The sequence below is a fragment of the Schistocerca gregaria genome, chromosome 2, assembly GCF_023897955.1.
Source record: "Schistocerca gregaria isolate iqSchGreg1 chromosome 2, iqSchGreg1.2, whole genome shotgun sequence".
Classification (NCBI taxonomy): domain Eukaryota; kingdom Metazoa; phylum Arthropoda; class Insecta; order Orthoptera; family Acrididae; genus Schistocerca; species Schistocerca gregaria.
Window position 1 is genome coordinate 648011795 of NC_064921.1, and position 19827 is coordinate 648031621.

The following is a 19827-nucleotide window of genomic DNA, read 5'->3' on the forward strand; positions in this document are numbered from 1 at the left end:
ATATAAAAACAATACTGAAGTAAGGTAAGAGAAGTGAGTCCTTAGACAAAAAGAGAAGAAGGTGTGGGGGTTTGACAAGACTTGCAGCCATCTGCTTGGCAGATGAAGCGTGAAGGCAAGTGGGCAGGGGTCAACATGCGAGGCCTGATCACGGTGTTTCCGACACCACTACCGGGAAGAAGCCCAAAAGGAGGGTGGAAGCCAAGGATGAGGGGATAGTCGAGCTGAGGGAATGAGCAGCGAGCTCTGGTATAGTGGATGAAAGAAAGGGGTGCATGTCCATGCGCCTACTCCACTGTGGGTTACGATATTGAAATGCAGCGCGGTGAGCCTCAGATGTCATCGGGAGGGGGGGGGGGGGGGGGCGATTGTCATCCGCGTGTGGCATCATCCAGCTGAGCGGGGATGACGTAGGTAATTGGCGAAGAAGGCGCAGTAGACGGATCGGTGCTCGACTTCATTGTGGGCAGTTTGTAAGTACTGCCAGATTCAAGGCGTGAAATGAGTGATCGTCCACCGCTTGACCCATACAATCGCTTGATTTTTGGTGGCGGGGAAATAAGAATCCTTAGGATGGATAAAACTCCATGGGTCAATCGAATCTGGCGGAATATTAGGTAACAGGCAACATCCTGTCAACCAAGTTTCCAAAAGTCACGGGTGACAGCATAAGTCAGTTTGTGGGTTCGACGTCCATGAGGTGGCAAATGGAATAAAGCGGAGAGTCCGTTATTCCGATGGCGTGAAGACGTTGATTTGTGGCAAATTTTCCGCATGCGACGTGGTACCATGTTGTCTGGGCCTGGAGGGAAGGAAACGCTGGTGCATACGACGCCAAACAGTGGGCAACGGTGTCGATGGACGTCTGAGTTCGATGATGCTGCTGGATATGTAACAAAGCAGTAGGGTGCAAAAATCTTCAGATTGAGGAAGACGTATGCTCGGTAAGTGAGGGTAAGCTTAACTGAAGTTGACGATGAAATCAGAAATGAGCGTCAGATGGTGATTGATGTGTCGGATTGGTACAGGTGGCATTATGGTCGCGGGCATAAGAAATTCCAACAAGCTGTTCTTAAGGGAGGGCCTCCGTTCCACTGCTTGTACATGGTGGGTATGTACAAGGACGTCGCTCAGAGACGCACTGAAATGCCAGGGCTAGGAGCCCAGAGCAGGTTAGGTTGTGGAAAGGGGCCAAAATGAGGTTGCTGTCAGTTGCAGTCAACATAGAAAATTTATTTTTCCACACACAATCTTACACAAGATTACAAAACACTCAAAGTTGTAATGGATCTCCTTTGTATAAGGCCACACTCAAAATGTAAGGCGCAAGGAGTAAGTAGGAAATGGACTGGGGTGTCACCCAAAAATATTTTATAAATATTAAATCTAAACAGGCTGAAGGCTTTACAATTTAATTTTAATGGATCTCGGCTGGAAGCCGCATATTAAGCAATAAGAAGTGTTCCAATCCAACGGCAGAAGGCCTAATCTTAAACCAATTGAAGCAAATTCGGGTGAAGGCCCCATACCAAAACATGACAACCATATAAATCAAGGGCAAGACAAGAACATTAATTTAAGAGGTATTACAACTCGGCTGAAGGCCACACATCAACACAATAATTTAGCGGCTTAAGGCCTTATAAGATTTGATGTAAAACTCGTCTGAAGGCCCCCTCTAAAAACAACAATCTCATGCCTTAAGGGCAAGACAATAACATTAATTCAACAGATATTAAAACTTGGCGGAAGGCCACACATCAACCAAATAACTAACGCTCAAACAGGGAATTTACTATGTAACAGACACGGAATGGCGTTCAGAACTTCCAAGGGTCGGCCTGGAATTATAAGACTAACGCCAGTTTAGGCGAGACAGGCAGCCTGACCAACAGTCTCACAATCGGAAGGCAACCCAACTGATAGACAGCCGACTGACCAATCAACCAAATCAGCTCCGCTCGACGCGACCAGCAAAACGACCACAAGATTTCAATGTAACGACGCACAGAATATTGGCGCCCACAACGACCAACAACACCTCAACTGTCGAACTACATGGAACAATCGACAGCAGCAACACAACGAGGAAAATACACCGGCGAAAATTACGTCAACTTGTTACTCCACGCCAACCAACGGAGTGGACTGCAGGTCTTTCCGCGACTGCTCCTCCGTAGCAACTGCACTGCTGGTCCGTCTCGTGCTCACTGACTTCCTTCTGACCGACGACTTGCCGGAGACACTGGCTCCGAACCAACCATACAGTGGTAACACAACTGACGTTACTGCACAGGATGCAACCTACCCAAATACACGTCGTCGATGAGACGACCGACCGAACGACCAATTAACGGTCGTCCCCGCCGATACTGGCTGTGTCGACTTCACTGGGTTCCGTCTCCGACTGCGCTGCTGGTCTGTCTCGAACTGACTGCCAGGCACACGGTGACCCGGAAAAATACTATCGGTTTCTCCAGAGATGGAAAGACAGTGCACGTATCGATACCCGCTGCTGCTGCTGCTCATGGGCAAGTAAGGCAGGTAGCTGGTGACGCCAGTAAATGGAATAAGAGAACGTGGTGGCAGTACCGTAATAGAAGATGAAAATAAATAAATGGCATGAACGCGAGCCGTGCTCGACTCACGCACATTGACAGGACCGAGGCCTCCGCCTCGCGGGTGGAGGGTGAGCGTTTCGTAATGGACCTTAAAGAGCGTAGCGGCCGTAATAAAGTTTCCGAATGCAGCCAGGAGGCTGCGTCAAATAGCTGAGGGCAGTGGGTCCGAACGCAGCCAGGAGGCTGCGTCAAATAGCTGAGGGCAGGGGGGGTACCTGTGCGATGAGGACCATTCTAGCCGCCACATGTTGGTTGAGGTATTCGACACATTGTAAGGAATCGAGTCGTTGGTGGATATTTTGTCTCACCGCCCTGGAGATAATTTGGAGAGTACGTCGACAATTGATGGCAGCGGAGCGGCACACGCTACAGGTGAAAATGATACCTATGTATCGTAGTTTCTGTACACACGAGAGAGGTGATAAGTGAGAGACCGCTTCTAATTCACATCACCATGATTTTGCCCGCTGCAGTTCCATCCGTTGATATCAAATCAAGAACCAGAAACAATGCCATTAAATCGTGACATTCTCCTGTGGCCGTTTGTATGTTAACTGAGCCATGTGGAGTTGTCTGATCCGGTAATAGAATGCTAGACGAGATCATGCGGCATCTCGTCTTCAGAAGTCGTGCAGCAATTTTATAGTCTGCGTTTAGCAGATTTAGCTCACGGTAATGTGCTGTCGTCATTCCTGGTGTCGGTTTGGGGATGGGAGCGATAATTTCCGTGAGAAAGGATAGCGGTACGGCGTTCCCCATCGTCAACAGTTCGTGAAACATTGTCATCCACCGTGATACCATCAGCGCAAGGAAAGCGTGATAAAATTCTATCGTCAATCCGTCGAAGCCAGGTGACTTATTCAGAGCACCTTTGTTGACTGCATGTGGACATCGTCGCACGTAACCCGCTCCATCCGCTCGTCCGCCTCGGCGCCGGCGAGGGTGCGTGTGACGTGTGGTGGCCCAAATTCATCAGCACGATATTTTGTAGTTTCCTCACAGTGAGTTGTGCAGTAGTGGCCCACAAATGCATTGACTATTTCGGCCTGGCAAGTAACTGGCTGGGTGCTATAGGCGTAGATCTCGGTGACGAGTCATTATCGTTGATGTTTCCTATCGGAGGTGATATGTTGCATGGGGGGGGGGGGGGGGATGATTTTGTTTCGCTCAATCTCGACGTCGAGTACGTACCATTGCCCCCTACAGTCTACGGCGTGCCAACGTTACAATTTGTGCCTTAATCCTACTCCGTCCCCTGTGGGTTTCAGGGGTGGGCGGCTGGGCGCCCAGGCCGCGGAGAACGGCGTAGAAATACACGGTAGTGTGCCGGCGTCATCCAGCTACTTCCTTGCCATACTGAATCAAGGTAGGTCGAATGGCAGCCAGCAAGTCAAGGTTGTACAGTACTTAGATAAGCGACGTTCACGGGTGGCCCATGTCTCGCTAACCCGTTGAAGAAATTCAGGAACATGAAGATGGGAGGTGTTTAGCTTACACGGTGAACTACTGCGCCAGACCACTTGTTGTGGGAGGTGAATGTTGTAGATGTAGGCAGAGTGGTCCGCAAAGGCCAAGAGCCAACGTTCCTGAGAGATGTAAATACTACCAAGGAGGCTCGCAGAGTCACTCACCGTGTAAGTATGTCCAGGTGCGTCGCCGTGCCGAACTTCCCACCTGTCTCTCAGCAACAGATCACGGATGACAAGGCGCAGTTCTTGAAAGCTGTTTCACTGGGGCGTTTCATCCTTAGGGCGCAGGAAACAATTAAAATCACACCCAAGCAAATTATGGTCACAGCGTCCAAGAATCAAAGGGGCGATTTCTTCTGAATAGACGTGTACCCTGTCGTATCATCAGGTGAAACCTGAAGGAGCGTAAAAGTTGACAATACGTGTCCCCATAACGATGACGGCTATGCCTTTGGTGGATAGAAGGTATGTGATATCAGCCACCGGAATGCTTTCTCGAAAACAGATGGCTACGCCACGTCCCAGGTAGTCACCAGGGTAAGGATAAGTATTATATCTCGCGACCTCTGAAGTGTGGCCAAGCGTACTTTCTGTAGTAGAGCGATGGCGACGTCCGATGCCCATACCATCTCCCGCAGAGTTGAATTTTCACGCGGGAGCTAATGGTGCTAGAGTTTATCGTCGCTGTTCCGTAGGTTTGGAGTAGTGCCCCGCAGTGGAGGGGAACATCAACGGAGGGTGAGGAGGGGTGAGGCCACGACGAGTCATGCCGTACGCCACCAGGTGGCGTTGACGGCGGCGTAACTAGGTCTCCGTCTGGGCGCAGTCGTTGTTGTGTTCTTATGTTCCACCTCGTCCGTAGGAGCGGAGGACGTCTCGGTGGCATTTGCAACAGTGGAGTCCATTGTTTCAGGTGAACCTGGGAGAGTCAGCTGAGCAGGCACCGCCGCAGCCAGAGGCAGCGTCATGTTGTCATCATTCGTGTCGTCGTGCAAGTTCTCCGAGGTCTCGTTGGGCCAGATGGTCTCTGGAGCCTCAGGGGGAGGTGATCTGCCTCGTTCCGAGACAGTACGGCGCCTCCTCTTGCGCTTTTTAGGTGAATGTTGCTTTCGTGTTCGTTCCTTTGTGTCGGAAGACGTGACGAAGTCTCGGCGGTCTGGAAGAAAGACCTTCGAAGGAACGATAAGTGAAGGGACGTCCTTATCATCGGCCTAGGCGGAATCAGAAGTCGTCGCAGTTCGTAGTGACGCTGGAGTGGCGTCAGGTTGTGACCGTGACGCTTCGACCCCGGAGGTATCCGTAACAGTAGAAAGGGTCACTGGTACATTGTCGGATGGGCGGCGGCTGATGGGAGAAGAAGAGAGCGCCGATGCGAATGTGATCGATAAAACCGTCGTCGGAGTCACAGGCACCACGTTAGCTGCTGGAAATTCGGTGATTCGTCGCTGATGACACTCAGATCTGAGGTGGCCTTCTTTGCTGCACTCGGTACACGTCTTGGGTTGGCTGTCGTTTATGACGATTGCGCGGCACCCGCTGGATTTGCAGATAAAATGGCACGTGGCGATGGAGATCGATTGTGATTTGTCGTGCACCTTTAAGAACGGGGTACGTTTGGAATAGCGCCCAGAGTTCGCCAGTATGTCCCCGTACAGTGCCATAAAGGCGGAAAGCCGGGAGCTCGACGGGAGTTCGAAAACTCGTAAGGTGCGCATTCCCAAGCCTGCGTGGTCGACAGTGACCGCAACGACATTTCCGTCGGCGTAGCAAAAGCGTAGTTCATATTTGGGGTCATGAAGTCTTCTTTCGCACACCGCGTCACTGACGACTTTGAGGAACACCGAACTCTTTGATATGGACAAAGGGTTGTCCAAGATGCCGGAAGCCGGGATCTTAGCAACGTCGCGTAAGATGCGTTCCAATTCCAAGGTCTTTGCTCGGGTGTAGTCGTTGCAGAAGATGAATCGTAGTGTTAATTTTCTAAAACGGGTGGACATGGTTGTACTACAGGTAAGCGACACGCAAGTGATGACCGCTAAAAGTAAACAATAGCGAGCGCGCGAGCTCAGCAGGCGCAAACAACAGCACGTCCGCACTGCACGGATGCGAAAGCTGGTCTGATAGACCACGAGTGTTTATATTCACAATAATTAAATTTCACATTTCCGTCGTTCGTTATCAACAAATAGTGGCTTTGGCAAGCGAACGTTTGTTTTGTAATTGGATCGGTACTTTTGCGAAAACCCTCTAACTGCGTAAATCGAGTGCAAAAACTGCTAAGTCAATATTTCGCTTAAGATTTTAACGTATGAAACATAATCGCAGATTTCAACCATTAATATTGCGTAATTTTTTTTACTTATTTTTAGAAAAAAATGTTTGGGTGGTACGAGTTTTTCGCGATTATATCAGTTTCGCTTATTATGTAGTTAGCGGCTTTTGCGTCTGGCCTACTCAAATACTCTGTCCAAGAATCGCAAGAGTTGGTATCCCTTGAAAAGACCGGGAGGTATGTGAAGTATGAATCAGAATACTTCTTGGTCCGGTAGAGACTCATAAATCACGCAATGGATTGTACAGCGTATCTAGGAAGTGACAGAAACTCAGATCGCAATTCAGTAATGAAGAAGATTAGGCTTAAGTTTGAGAGACAAGTTAGGAAGGATACAATGTGCAAAGAAATTGGATAAGGATCTGCTGAGAAATGGAGACACACCCTTGAATTTCTCTTAGGCTATACAAACTGCGATAACGAATTGCTCACTGGACCGTCTAGTTGAAGAGAAATGGGCATCTCTAAAAATGGAAATCACAGAATTTGCAAAGGAAAACTTAGGTACGAGGAAGTTATATTCGAAGAAAGGCAAGGGTGAAAGAAGAGAGACTTCAGTTGATCGACGAAACAAGGAAGTAAAATAATGTTCATGGAACTGTAGTAATATAGAAGTACAAGCCACTTAAGAATGAAATAAATATGAAATGCAAGGAAACTAAGAGAAATGTCTCTATGAAAAATGTGAGAATTGAAAAAAGAAATGAGCATCGGATAGACTGATCAATCAAAACGACCTACGCTCGAGTGAAAACCAAGGAGTGTAATATTAAGAGAACAATGGGAATTCCATTGTTAATGCAGTGGAGAAAGCTGATGGGTGTATAAAGCACAATAGAAACCCCTATTAAAGTGAGGACCTGCGTGGTGACGTCATAGAGTAAGAAACAGGAGTCGACAGGGAAGAGACGGGGGATCCGTGATTGAACTCAGAATTTATAAGAGCTTTTGACACCTTAAGATCAAATAACGCAGAAGGATATATAACATTCTATAACAATATCTAAAATTATTGGGAAAAGCTGCAACAAAACGACGATTGACGTTTGTGTGAAGAACGTGTAGGACTGGTAACATAGCATCAGACCATTGGGCAAACATTATCCACACAATTACCATGATTGTAAGAGGCGCCTAGTGCGAGAATTATTGCACAATTAGCTTAACAGCTCATGCGTCCAAGATACTGAGACGAAGGTAAAGGAGAATAGAGAAGACGTTTGAGGATCCATCAGACCATCAAATGAAGATCAGTTTCGGTTTAGGAAAGGTAAAGGCACGAGACAGACCAGCCTGACTTGGCGATTGATAACGCAAGAAAGACTGAGGAAAACTCATGAGTCCGTTTATCGGATTTTTCGACCTGAAAATAGCAAAGTCTTCGAAATTTTGGGAGAAAAAGGGGTAAACTGAAAGGAACTGCGGGTAATATAGCATATGTATAACAACCTAGAGGGAACAAGAAGACTAGAATACCAAGAACGAAGTGCTCTGATTAGAAAGGCAGTAATGCAGGGATGTAGCCCCTCGCTCCTAGTGTTCAATCTATACATCTAAGAAACAATGAAGGAAAGGGAAAGTATATCAATGTTAAGATTCGCTGATGACATTGCTATCCTGAGGGAAACTGGAGAAGAAATGCTGGCTGTAGTGAGTGGAATGAACAGGCTAATGAGCACAGATACTGATTAGGAGTAAATCGAAGGAAGACGAAAGCAATGAGAAGCAGCAAAATAGAGAACAGCGAGAAATTTAACATCAGGACTGGGGATCACAAAGTAGATGAAGTAAGAGAATTCTATTACCTAGGCTGTAAAGTAACACATGACTGACGCAACAATGACATCATAAAAACCAGACTGAACTCGAAAAAAAGAGAATCCTTTGTCAAAAGGATTTTTACTACAGTAAAAAATAGGCCCCAATTTGAGGAAAAAGTTTGTGAGCACAGCATTATATGATAGCGAATTATGGACTGCGGAAACTCGGAACAGACGATAATCGCAATATTTGAGATTCGGCTCCACGGAAGATTGTTGCAACTTAGTTTGACTGATGAGGTAAGAAACGAACAGGTTCTCCACAAAATCGGCGAGGAAAGGAATATATGGAAGGATGATAGTACATCTGTTAAGGCATCGTGGAGTAACCTGTATGGTACTAGATGGAGGTGTAGACGGTAAAACTGTGGAGAAAGACAGAGACTGGAATATACGCAGCAGAAAACAGAGGACTGTGGCTGCAGTTGCTATTCTGAGATGAAGATGGTGGCACAACAGAGGAGTTCTTGGCGGGCCGCATCAAATCAGCCAAGAGAGTGATGTTTCGAAAAACAAGAATCATCAGGAATTAATTGTAAATCAAGGAATAAGACAGCGGTGTTGTCCTCCTACGACACTCTGTAATATATTTGGAGAGGACACCAGTCGAAGTTCCAAACAAATTACGCCCGTGCTGAATGTGCTGTCCACTTTCTGTCTTCATTACATTCAGGATGAACCAGAACTCCATTTAGAAACTTTCAGATTCGCACCAAAACAAGGAAAAAAGCCTAGTAAACGGTTAATTTAAAACCCATGCCATAGGATCTACGAATAGTTCGCAATCTTTGGTACTGTAAAACACATCCCTTCAACTGAAAGCGCTTTGCTTTCTATCTTTTGTGAAGGTTAAGGATAGACGGAAACAAGAAAAATATTTTCCGTAATGATAGGCTTTGCAATGCATGAGGTTTAATAATCAAAGAAAGGGTCTACGGCTAGAAGCGTGGAATATCCCAAGTCTGAACGCTGTAGGAAAGCTAGAAAGTCGGAAAAGGGAATTGCTAAATTTGAATTTAAATTCATTATGTGTCAGTGAAGCGCTATAATAAGAAGACAAGGATTAATGGGGAGATGAGTATAGGGTAGTATCAATAGCAGCAGAAAGTTGTAAGATTTCAGTAGCTTTCGTTCTGAATGGGAAAGTAGGGCAGAAAGAGAGTTTGCTGTGAGCAGTTAAGTAACAGGATTGTTCTCATCAGAATAGACATCAAATCAACACCGACAATGATAGTTTACGTATACACGCCGACGCTACAAACTGAAGATGAACAGATGGAAAAGTATCTGAAGATACTGAACGGGTAAAACAGGGCTTAAAAATTTTATAGTTATAGGAGACTTTAATGCGGTTCTAGGTGGAGTAGAAGAAGGTGTTAAGGGGGAGTAAAGGCTTGGTACTAGGTATTGTATTGGAGACAGACTAATTGAGTTCCACAGTACATTTCAGCTAGCAACAGCGAATACTCTGTTAAGACTATCTAAGGCTATAGGTGCTGGGACAAACAAGACTTGTAACGTTGTTTAAATGTATTGAAATACTTAAATGAATGATGAACTGGGAAGCATAGAAAACTGGAGTTGTCGTGCAGGGTGTTCTAACTGCAAGTGGTGTGCTTACTCTGTGTAATTGTTAACAAAACTTTATACGACCTGAGCAACGCAACCCCCAATACCAATAAAGAAATATAGTCACTGATAAACACATTCAGCGCCTTAAGTAACGTATCCTCTGGCCCTGTTCAAAACTGGTAACTTTGGTTCCTGTGTACGTAACAAGCAAATATATTTGTCTTACCTCTAAAACAGCAATGGTGAATCGCGATATATTCTGCTCTCTCATGAAGAAGAGAAAAATATATCAGCTACAGACTAAGCGGTGTGCAGTCCTTAAGAAACATATGACCTGGACAGGAAGGCGGTAGTGATTTTCGTGAATTACTAACACTGAGTTTTCCAATAGTGAAGTTGTATTCGAAGTTAAATTTCAAAACATCGGATAATTGAATATACATTCCTCAAAAAAATTACATACTTTTTACTAAATGAAAACCTTTCTTTGAGGACGTAGTCACAAGCAATGAGATTTATACAGCAAGTATTAACTATCATCACTAAAAAGAATAGAGAAAAATCATCAGATTACATACAGGGTGTTTCAAATGACCGGTATATTTGAAACGGCAATACAAACTAAACGAGCAGCGATAGAAATACACCGTTTGTTGCAATATGCTTGGGACCACAGTACATTTTCAGGCAGACAAACTTTCGAAATTACAGTAGTTACAATTGTCAACAACAGATGGCGCTGCGGTCTGGGAAACTCTATAGTACGATATTTTCCACATAGCAATAATATGGCGTAGTCTGAATGAAATTACCCGAAACCTTTGACAACGTGTCTGGCGGAATGGCTTCACATGCAGATGAGATGTACTGCTTCAGCTGTTCAATTGTTTCTGGATACTGGTGGTACACCTGGTGGTACACCAGGCCTCACCGACAGGCATAGATACCTCTCCTCAGTGTAGCGCTCCGCGAAGAATGGACTGCCATTCCCCAAGAAACCTTCCAGAACCTGATTGAACGTATACCTGCGAGAGTGGAAGCTGTCATCAAGTGTGAGGGTGGGCCAACACCATAGTGAATTCCAGCATTACCGATGGAGGGCACCACGAACTTTCAAGTCATTTTCAACCAGGTGTCCGGATACTTTTGATCACATAGCCTACTTCAGTTGATCGATGGAAGAAGTAAGCACAAGAAGGTTCAGGCATATTGAGGAATACATAGTTGCAAGCGACTAAGGGATGAAATAAATTGGAAATACAGGGTAGTTAAAGTGAGATACCAGCTTGAAAAACGCGAAGAGATCGAAAAGGAAATGACTGTCGGAAGGACTGAATTGACATATAGAAAAATCAAAACAAGCTTCGGTGAAACTAAAATAAAGGGTGGGAACATTACGAGTGCAACGAGAATTCCATTGTTAAATCAGATGAGAGAGTAGGCAGATGTGAAGAGTACATTAAAGGTCTCTATGAGGCGGAACACATGTATGATGACGTATTAGGAGACGAAAAATGGATGGTTATGGGGGGGGGGGGGGGGGGGGAGGGACTAAACAGTGATGTGATCGGTACCATTGGATTAGGGAAGGATAGGGAAAGATGTAGGGCGAGCCCTTTCAAAGAAACCACCTCGGTGTTTGCCTGAAGCGATTTAGGGAAATCACGGGAAATCAATATCCGGATGGCCCGACGCGTGTTTGAACCATCGTCTTCCCGGATGCAAGTCCAGTTTGCTAACCAATGTACTACCTCGTTCGGTAACGAAAAATGAGTCAATATGGAAGAGGCAGGGGATCCCAGGTTAGAATTATAACTAAATAGAGGTATCTAAGACTTACGATCAAGTGAGGCAGAAGGGATGGGCAACTGTCAGTCTGATTTTCTAAATTAATTTTGGGAAGTTTCAACAAAGCAACTATTCACGTTGGTTTGCAAAATGTATAAGTCTGGCGGGAGATCTTCTGACTTTCGGTAAACATCGGTCACAGTATTCCGAAAATTGCAAGAGCCCACAAGTGCGAAAATTATCACCCAATGAGCTAAACAGCTGATCTACTTAAATTGGTGACAAGAAGAACATGCAAAAGAATGGGAAAGAAAACTGAAGGTGTGTTAGATGACAATCACTTTGGCATTAGGAAAGGTTAAGGCACCAGAGAGGCAGCCTGAGGTTGCGGTTGATAATGGAAGCGAGCCTAAGGACAAATCAGTAACCTTCATAGCATCTGCCGATCTGGAAAACGAGTTCGGCAATGGTGCAAGGTGTTTGAAATTCTGAGAAAAACGAGGGTAAGCTATAGGAAAAGAGTGTCGTTATACAACATGTACAAGAACCAAGAGGGAACAATAAGAAAGGATGTAAGAGAGGAATGTTGTCGATCTCTTGTAGTGTTCAACCTCTACATCGAAGAAACAGTGACGGAAATAAGAGAAAGGTTCAACAGCGGGATTAAAATTCAAGGAGAAAGGATATCAGTGGTAATCCTCGCTGATGACATTACTATTCTCTGTGAAAGTTAAGAAAAATTACAGGATCTGCCGAATGGAATGAATAGTCTACCTAGTACAGAACGAGTGTTAATTGAAGAAATGCGAAAGTAATGAGAAGTGGCAGAAATGAGAGCAGCGAGAAACATAACATCAGTATTGGTGATCAAGAAAGCAGATGAAGTTAAGGAATTTTGCTACCGATATTGCAGATTAACCCATGACAGACGGTGCAAGAGTGACATAAGAAACAGACCAGTACTGCGAAAAAGGCATTCCTGGCCAAGAAAAGTCTATTAACATGAAACATAAGCGTTAATTTGAGGAAGAACTTTCTGTGAATGTACGTTTGGAGCAAAACATTGTATGGTAGTGAAACATGGCCTGTGGGGAAACTAGTACAGAAGAAAATCGAAAAATTTGGGATGTGGTGCTAGAGAAGAATGTTAAAAATTAGGGTGACTAATAAAGTGAGGAATGAGGAGGTTCCGCGCAGAATTGGAGAGGTAAGGAGAAGAAGAAGAGACAGGATAGTAGAATATCTGTTAAACTCACAGAATGACTTCCAGAGTAATAGAGGGAACTGTAGAGGAAAACAGAGACAGGAATACATACAGCAAATAATTGAAGACGTAGGCAGCAAGTGCTAGTCTGAGATGAAGAGGTTAACACAGGAGAGAGAGAGAGCGAGAGAGAGAGAGAGAGAGAGAGAGAGAGAGAGAGAGAGAGATAGAGAGGGAGATTGGTCTGCTGCTTGGGGGGGGGGGAGGGAGGGAAGGGTGTGACTGCAGCCACGATATCAAAAATAAAAAGATGCTTTTACTTGGCAGAAATTCAATGTTCAGTCCTGACAATGGTATAAGGGATAGAGACGAAAGTTTAACAACGAAGATCCGGTTAGTAAGGTCTATTTGATGTATGGCTGTGAGACATGGACCGTAAGAAGGCTCCAGGGCGAAGAATGGACACTTCTGAATTGTGATTTTGTAGGAAACTCCTTATAACTTCATGGACCCCAAAGAAGACGAACGGATCAGTATTACAGGTAATTGATTGTTCCTTGGGAGGTGTCATACTGAAATAAAAACTGACCGTCTTTCAGTACATAAAGAGAAACAATTGATGGAAAGGAGTTAAGTTGAATCAGATCGAAGGCACAAGGAGAAGACGACGGCAGTGAGTGAGACGGGTCGATGGCATCGTAGAAATAAACTCTGTGGAAGGAAGTGCAGGACCGAAGAAACAGACGTGCCTTGGCTAATGGGGTCATGGGGAGACGGAATCGACTAAGCGAATAGAGAGAGAAGGGCAATGAGCACATTTTTGGTAGAAGATAATTGTTTCACAGAAACGAAGAGGAACAAGTGCTCGTTGATCTTACGATATACACCTTACAGACCATATTTAGTAGAACTTTTTTTCATTTTATGGCCCACTTATCCCCTCCAAACGTTTATCGGTGGTTTTCTCGTTAGTCCTGTAGGTCGATGCAGTTTCAGTTTCGTAGAAGCTGGTGTAGGCCCGGTGCAAGTCATTTCCTGAAACCAGTATTAGCACATAACTCTACTTGTTTTGCAATATTTTGCTGTGTGTGCCCTTCTGTGGTGTCAAAAGATGTCAGTTAAACATTGCAGTGCATAAGCATAAAGAACTACTAGTAGGTTAACATTTCGCTACAACCAATACTTCAAAGTGATGAAGCGTAGGGAAATTTCCATCAAATTTCACCTCTTCGAAGGCGCATGGTTGCAGCTGAAACTGAAGAGATATACTAATGGAGCCTTTGTTGCATCCCCTTCAAAACGGTTTAGTGGTCTCCCGCCCCCTGTACCACAATTAATTCCAGTGAACCTTTTGTGGGACAAGAGATATTCGCTGCTGTGTTTAAAGTTAGGAGAAGTTGGGAAGTAATTTCCGCTGCTTAACTAATGCATTGCAATGTCTCGCGGGAGTTGCCAGTTGTTCGCAGCGTTTCTGGTGCGATGAGAACGCCTTCTACGCTAAGACGAGAGACACAAGTTTAAGTACTGATTGAAAATCAATGCTCCGCGGTACTGAATACCACATAAGACGGACTATCATTTTTAGTGAGCCATTTTGTACTATCCAGCTGGAACGTGCTATCATTCATGTGATCCGCATTGAAAGCGTTTTCGTTATCGTTACGACGTTCCGTGCAACGTTTGGAAAGATTGCAACAGGAACTCTGGCTAGTAACATGGTACTAATTTTGATGCTGTACTCTTAACGCTTTGGATTAGGATGTTCTCGAACGTGAAATTAGTGCTGCATTCGGGCTGATGTTCCTAGAAGAACCAGTGTGACATTGATAATATTTAGGAAACATGTGCTGAAATTCGATAAATATATGGAAACACCACTATAAATGCATGCATGAACATAAATACAGATTTAGCTAATACGTTGCAGTTGTCAATCATGGTAAGAACAGTTTGAAAAATTTTTGGTGCGCAAATGGTGGGTGTTTCCGTAAACAATGTGGCCAAAGTGTTTGATGTTTCAAGAGTTACTGTATCGAAGATTAATATTGCATACATGGAAAGCGGAAAAATATCACCCGCTAAATCACAACACGGAGTCTGTTGAGCGATCGTGACAGAGGGTCATTGAAGATCATCGAGAGGAAAACTGGGAAGACGACGGCAAAAAAATCACTGTAGAATAGAATTTCGAGCCTGGGAAAACCGACAGCATCAAGTGAGGGATTACAGCGCCAGCTAATGGAAAAAGTTATTAGGTCTTGTTGCACACTGTTCCCAACTTCTGGGGAGTTTACGTCCCAACGGTGAAACGGAGGATTTATATGATAGTTTGTGCCCTTTGGGTACTCTGCTAGGTCGCAGTATTGCGAACTATTATGTGACCATTTTGGCTTACTAGGTCCACTCCAATGCTGAGGCTGCTTTACTAGGCAACATGGTGCCTGTTTACTAAGCTGTTATGGTCTATGAATGGTTTTATGAGCACGAGGATGTACCACCGGATCTCTCCTGGCCACCATAGCCACTACAGGCCAATGCTATTCAGCCTTCGTGGCCTACTTTGTAGAGAAGGATGCGTGATCACTATTCACCTCCCACATCTGCACCCCAACTTGCCACTGTTTTGCAGGAAGAATGTTAAAATGGTTCAAATGGCTCTGAGCACCATGCGACTTAACATCTGAGTTCATCAGTCCCCTAGAACTTAGAACTACTTAAACCTAACTAACCTAAGGTCATCACACACATCCATGCCCGAGGCAGGATTCGAACTGGCGACCTAGCGGTCGTGCTGCTCCAGACAGGAAGCGCCTAGAACCTCTCGGCCACAGCGACCGGCTAAGGAAGTTACAATATTCCCTTAAAACAATACAGAATCTGTATTCATCCATTCCGTGACAACTGGAAGCAGTTTGGAATGACAGCGGGTTCCCTACTCCATAAAGGTACGGTAGTGTGTTGTGTTTCTGGTGTACCAGGTGTAGAAATGTGAAACCGGAATTTCCCTATAAATGAAGCTAGTCGTCAGTGTAGGGCCCAAGCGACCGCGTCCGAAGCGCCACCTGGTTCCTGTAAGCTGACGACGAATGTCGACACACAGTAACCCAAATTCCATACATCGGTATCTGTTTCAAACGCGTAAACATGTAGAGTTTAGCGCCTACGAACTACGATTTGAAGACGGCATTGGTCTTCTGTTATTGTTTGAAGAAAACTGCTGTGTAATAGCATCAAATGCTTGTCGAAGCTTTCAGGAAACATGCTCGTGGGAAAATACAGTGTTTCGAGTGGTTCAAAAAGTTCAAAAGTGGTGATTTTGACTTGAGAAACGACGAGCACGGGAAACCACCGAAAAAGTTGGAACACAATGAATTGCAGGCCTTATTGTATGAAGATGATAAACTCAACAGGAACTCACGGAACAATTGAATGTGACGCAGAAAGCCGTTTCTCTTCTGTTGAAATCTATTTTAAAGTGGCAGACAGTGGGAGAATGGGTTCCGCAAGAACTGAATGAAAGACAGGAAGCATATCGAAAGACCACTTGTGAATTGCTGCTCGGCAGATACAAAAGAAAGTCTTTTCTCCAGCGAATTGTGACAGGTGATAAAAAATGGATCCTAAGCGTCGTAAATCATGGGTGAATCCAGATACACCATGGACACCCACTGCAAGAACAAACCGCTTTCGAAAGAAGACAATGCTCTGCCTTTGGTCGGACCAGAAGTGTGTCATCTATTATGAGCTGCTAAAAACTGGTGAAACTGTTAGCATGATCGCAACCAACATCAAATGATCGGTTTAAATCCAGCATTACGTAAAAAACGACCGGAATGTGGAAAAGGGCAAGTGTAGTATCCCGCGGTCGGTAAGAAAGAACTAACAATAAAGTCTGAACACACTTTATTCTAATAAAAAAAGCCTTCTGATAATGCACTATTTGTAAACGCAAGAGCAACAAGAAACACAACAATTCACGTAGTGACAAAAACAGGTAACAGTACAAGACAATGAAAAGAAAATAATGACCAAACTACTACTTTATCAATTACAATGATGCAATGCTGTGGCGAGTCTACTAGGTTAGATCCAGAGTAAGTATTGACATGAGCTGTCCTAGCTATAAATTCACACTACCGGTCTGATTCTCTTGGCGTGCTTATAACGCCGATTTGGCAAAATACTACGTAGCCTCATGAGTTCCAATTGGTGGATCACTGTCACATGGCTTTTCGCGAAGTAGTTGTTTGTTTATGCGGAAAGCCCGTTATTGTTTACATCCACTGGCGATGTTTCGAGATGAGCTCTCGAAGAGAGGTCGGCAGCCCACCGTGCATGCCTGTTGTGCAGGCCCTCTAAGCAATAAGGGGCCGCTACGACAGCTCAATCATAACGCGCCATCACACAGTGCAAAATGGGCCTGAGAATCGATCAAGGCGTTCAGTTGGGAAGTACTAGGCATGCAGCTTATTCTCCTGACTTGGCTGCACCCGATTATCATCTATTTGCAGTGCGACATGCTCCCACTGAACAAAGCTTCGGTTCGTTTGAAAATGTAAGAAAATGGCTCTCTCATTGGTTCGCTTCTAAAGAAGAAGTGCCTTTTGGCGTGGCATTCATAGCATGCCGGAGAGCTGGGAGAAATGTGTAAATGGCAACCTAGATTATTTCGAATAACATATTGTTTATCAGTTTCAAACAACAGACGTGTAATTATTGAAACAAAATTCCTGTTTCTTACTTCTACACCTGGTATCCTTATTTTAACCTACCCGCTGTACATAGATGGCTAAGAACAGGAAATAGTTTTATATTGGTGGGATCAGTATGTACTGATAGACCAAAAAATGCTACATGAAGAGTTTGCAATATATGTTGTTGTTGTTGTCTTCAGTCCTGAGACTGGTTTGATGCAGCTCTCCATGCTACTCTATCCTGTGCAAGCTGCTTCATCTCCCAATACCTACTGCAACCTACATCCTTCTGAATCTTCTTAGTGTACTCATCTCTCGGTCTCCCTCTACGATTTTTACCCTCCACGCTGCCCTCCAATGCTAAATTTGTGATCCCTTGATGCCTCAAAACATGTCCTACCAACCGATCCCTTCTTCTAGTCAAGTTGTGCCGCAAACTTATCTTCTCCCCAATCCTATTCAATACCTCCTCATTAGTTACGTGATCTATCCACCTTATCTTCAGCATTCTTCTGTAGCACCACATTTCGAAAGCTTCTATTCTCTTCTTGTCCAAACTAGTTATCGTCCATGTTTCACTTCCATACATGGCTACACTCCAACAAAAACTTTCAGAAACGACTTCCTGATATATAAATCTATATTCGATGTTAACAAATTTCTCTTCTTCAGAAACGCTTTCCTTGCCATTGCCAGTCTACATTTTATATCCTCTCTACTTCGACCATCATCAGTTATTTTACTTCCTAAATAGCAAAACTCCTTTACTACTTTAAGTGTCTCATTTCCTAATCTAATACCCTCAGCATCACCCGATTTAATTTGACTACATTCCATTATCCTCGTTTTGCTTTTGTTAATGTTCATCTTATATCCTCCTTTCAAGACACTGTCCATTCCGTTCAACTGCTCTTCCAAGTCCTTTGCCGTCTCTGACAGAATTACAATGTCATCGGCGAACCTCAAAGTTTTTACTTCGTCTCCATGAATTTTAATACCTACTCCAAATTTTCCTTTTGTTTCCTTTACTGCTTGCTCAATATACAGATTGAATAACATCGGGGAGAGGCTACAACCCTGTCTCACTCCTTTCCCAACCACTGCTTCCCTTTCATGCCCCTCGACTCTTATGACTGCCATCTGGTTTCTGTACAAATTATAAATAGCCTTTCGCTCCCTGTATTTTACCCCTGCCACCTTTAGAATTGGAAAAAATTCCAGTCAACATTGTCAAAAGCTTTCTCTAAGTCTACAAATGCTAGAAACGTAGGTTAGCCTTTTCTTAATCTTTCTTCTAAGATAAGTCGTAAGGTCAGTATTGCCTCACGTGTTCCAACATTTCGACGGAATCCAAACTGATCCTCCCCGAGGTCTGCATCTACCAGTTTTTCCATTCGTCTGTAAAGAATTCGAGTTAGTATTTTGCAGCTGTGGCTTATTAAACTGATAGTTCGGTAATTTTCACATCTGTCAGCACCTGCTTTCTTTGGGATTGGAATTATTATATTCTTCTTGAAGTCTGAGGGTATTTCGCCTGTCTCATACATCTTGCTCACCAGCTGGTAGATTTTTCTCAGGACTGGTTGTCCCAAGGCCGTCAGTAGTTCTAATGGAATGTTGTCTACTCCGGGGGCCTTGTTTCGACTCAGGTCTTTCAGTGCTCTGTCAAACTCTTCACGCAGTATCGTATCTCCCATTTCGTCTTCATCTACATCCTCTTCCATTTCCATAATATTGTCCTCAAGTACATCGCCCTTTTATAAACCTTCTATATACTCCTTCCACCTTTCTGCCTTCCCTTCTTTGCTTAGAACTAGGCTACCATCTGAGCTCTTGATATTCATACACTTGGTTCTCTTCTCTCCAAAGGTCTCTTTAATTTTCCTGTAGGCAGTATCTATCTTACCCCTAGTGAGATAAGCTTCTACATCCTTACATTTATGCAATACATATCACTACGATATTCATTTGCCACTTGCTTAAGCGCATTCCGGCGAATATGAGACTGGAACATCGACTTCCCTAACGGTATCTGACTATATTACTTCTATCGCAGCTCCAACCTTATCACACATTTCCTGCAGATTTCTGAGTAGAGATGATGTCTCAATATCAGTCCACTGATCATTTGTGTGTAGAGATTGGAAGGAATACACAGTTGCAAGACAAAATATTTCAAGGTTAAACGTAACCAAGTTACTATGGAAAACTGCTGTGAAGACCCTCATGAGCTATACATCGTTGAGTCATTAGAGTTGCAGTTACGAAAATTACCCGATCGTACTAAACCGTGTCTCGTTATTATGGCATAGTACCAGGCAGATTTT